The following is a 3,685-nucleotide window of genomic DNA, read 5'->3' on the forward strand; positions in this document are numbered from 1 at the left end:
GTCTGCTGGCCATCGGTTTCGGTCAGCTGATTTAGCAAAATAACAACAATAAAAATACATTTCCGCAGCTGCCGTGTCATTTTTTTTTCTTTTTGAAAAGGATTGGAAACGATATACAACGAATATTGAAAACATATATTTGTATTGTGAAAAATTAAAAAAAAACACGAAGATACAGGACTAGTATAACTAAATTAATTAATTTTGAATAATTGAACAAAAGTAGCTTAAACTAAATTAAAGCGCAACTCTGTTGTTTTGGACATAAAAGTTTTCAGACATTAAGGTATGCTACCGTATAAACTTTGTGAAATGACAAACAAATAAAGCTTCTTGCAGAGCTGGTAATTGCAGAGCTTGTAATCCTGGCAGTTTCGCATACTTGTAGAGGCTTTGAATCACTGACGCAGGCCCAGTCACCGAGATTGACAGAGTGAAGTTTCCGATTGTTGAAGTCTTATTGCCGCGGAATTATTCCATCCATTAGATGCCACTGAATGGAGAGCAGTCCTTGACGTGCGTTGCTCAAGCGCACACTCCGAGAGTCAAACCAGCGCGGCTTGATCTTGAAGCTTCTTCGTCCCAGAAGTGACGCGCTAACCAACTGAGCTATCGGGGCGGACGATTATTCGAACTTTAATAAATAAGCAAGTTTTAGCTCTTGCGAGCTTTACGTAGGCCTACATCGTTTCTACGTTCTCTGACATCACCTATTATTGGTTTGAATCTATGTACCGTAGTCTTGCAGATTCTTTATTGTTCATTCATGCTCTTCTCATGGCGTCCTTTCTTTTTTCTTACAACCAACAGAATTGGAGTTCCACAGGTGCTTAGCCCTATTCTTGCAATTGCGTTACATACCGAGCTTATTTTTCCACATCTGTAGGCCTACCAGTACAAATTAGTGGCATAGGCCTACTTTCTTAGTTCAATAATTTCAAGCATTGTTTGGCATCATTAAATTTAAATGTGTTCCGAGACTGATCAGGAATCTTTATCCTCCGACTGTGAAAGCTTCTTGCAAGCCTAATCCTAGCAGTTTTGCATAAATGTAGAATGTAAAGGCTTTTAACCGCTGACGTAGACCAGGTTAAGAAAATTTCCAGACTAAAGTTTCACGTGTAGTTAAAACGTTGCTATCTGTGAATTTTTTGATCCACTATAGGTGCCGCTGAATGGAAAACAATCCTTGTACGGTAATGCATTGCTCAAGCGCACCCCTGAGAGCCGAATCAGTGTTATCATTTAATTTAAGTTGATTTAATCTGTTTTACTTCCAGTCTTGCTACTCTTAATTGTTTTGTAAAAAACGACAAATTAAGGTTTTTGCTGTTTGTAAGAAAAAAAAAAAAAAACTAGGCTACAATGATGTGTTTGGAGTCTGCCGGTAGCCTATATGCAAAGTGTAGGCCTATGAGTTTTTACAGTAGAAAATGGTAGAAAACGTAAAGAAATCAAGCCAAAAAATTCATTTAAGATTTTGTTGATTAGGCTACAGACGAATTTCGAATTGCTGATTTCTATCATTTCTTCCGGTCTAACACTTAGCCTACAATTCAGTTCAGTTTATTTCTATTTCTGATCAGTACAACTAAAACAGTAGGCTTGGTTGGTAAGTTTGGTTTTGCATCTTTATCCTCGGACTGACAAAGCCTTGATAGGCTATTTCTGGTGGTAATTTCGCATACTTGTAGTTGTAGAATGTAGAGGCTCTTGACGCAGGGCCAGTTACCGAGATTGGCAGAGTGAAGTTTTCCGATTGTTAAGTGGTGTTGCCGGGGGATTATTCCATCCATTAGGTGCCGCTGAATGGAGAGCAGTCCTTAATGTGCGTTGCTCAAGCGCACACGCCGAGAGTCGAACCAGCGCCGCGTGATCTTGAGCCGTGCGCGTAAACATAGCAGAATTCCAGAAAAAGGTAGAAGTGACAAAACGCAAACGTATGACGTGCTTGGGATAGAAATATAGGCTAGGACAATTAGCTTCAAATTTGATACATTTGCAATACTTAGGCACAAACAAATGGCGATTTACCACGCACTAGCTTACTTTTTGCAAGATGATCTTCAAAATTACCCTATATAACTTAGCCTTCCTTTCTAGAGTGGGCCTATTTTATCTACGCTAACAAACCAGATTAAATTTTTTGTAAAGGTTGAACGTGCTTAACTTATAAACGTGAGCAATTACAGACTTTTGACATTGCATGACACATGGTCTAGGCTTGCTTTTGGCGATAAGAAGAAAAAAAAGTGTCATATAACTTATGTTAATTTAGTCTATGTTATTTTTGATATTGAATGCCAGGATATTATTTTTTAACCGTGCTATTAAAATCTTCATTAAGGATTAAAATCGTAGACTCAGAATGAAACGTGGTCTGAAAACTAGCAAGAACAATGAAAGTTAAAAAGAAATTAAATTTTGCTAGTTCCTTCAAGCGGGGTAGTTTTGTATCGAAGTTTTTTTTTCATCATAGCTAGCATTATGTTTGAAGGGTCACAGAAAGTCACTGATACCTTGTGCCAGACACTTCTATTTGTACCTCCAGGCTGTATTTGCGCTTTCCGACAAATCGTCTGAGATAGCTTTGAACAATTTGTAGCAAATATGTTAATAGTCCACTAACATGGCTTCAAAATCCGTCAAAGTTAAAACTGCATTAAAAGTATTTTCAATCTCAGTTTGATGCATCTTATAACTTGAATAGGCTGCCATAGATCGTTGGAATAGCCTAACTAACATGCTTAGTTAGTCCAGCGCTTTACCTTGGAAATACATGTAATGATGTATTTAGTTTATTGTTTCTCCAATTCTATAGAAACCACAAAATTACACCAATTTTTTTCAACTGCATTTATGTAATCTTCTTCTTTAGTTTTATTTGCATGCACATTGCATAGCATGCAGGCGAAAAGGCAAAGCTTCTTCTGTAGCTTTCGAAAGGATTCCAACCAATTCATTGAAATGGCGCTCGATAGCTTTTCAACGACAACCAACACTAGATTACCGCAGGCTATAGGACATAGGTTATTTGTGTTCTAAGAGCCAGAAATTTGATGTTGGTTTTGTATTTGTTCAGAATTCAGCGACGAAAAAACTTAGGCTAATGAATTTAACAAATCCATTGTGAGATGTTTAAGTAAACTTTGGTTACCAACTTCTTTTTAATTAATCTAGTTTAGTCCAGTAGCCTACGCTAATATATGTTTTATTTAAAATTGTGTTCAAGATTTAATTTGCTAGTCTCTTCTTTTGTGCCGTATCCAGCAGTTGTCGTGTCCGGTAGTTAGAAATTTAGATTAAGTGGACGGGAAGGCAAGAAAGGCAATCTTCCTGCCCACTTTCACGCATGCCTTTAGGGGTCCTGCCAGAGAAACAGACGAAGCATGCTCTTGAACAGTGCGAAACCGGCACCCTTTTAGACATCGCAACAGAAGGCTATATGCAGTATGCACTGCTGTCGACAATCTCTCCTTATTATTGGGGAACAAACAAAACGAAGGTTAGCCTATCTTTCGTCGGCTTTAGACTTTTGCAAATACCGTCATTAGCATACTATTAACACGAGGGTCTCTGAAGGTCCAGGAGACCTCTTTAAACCCATGGAGTGTAAAGAAACCACAGTATAATCTTCTATTGATGATGAAAAAACTGCACGCGTATGCCATAAAACGCAAGGCAC

The sequence above is a fragment of the Aplidium turbinatum genome, chromosome 18, assembly GCF_918807975.1.
Source record: "Aplidium turbinatum chromosome 18, kaAplTurb1.1, whole genome shotgun sequence".
Lineage (NCBI taxonomy): Eukaryota > Metazoa > Chordata > Ascidiacea > Aplousobranchia > Polyclinidae > Aplidium > Aplidium turbinatum.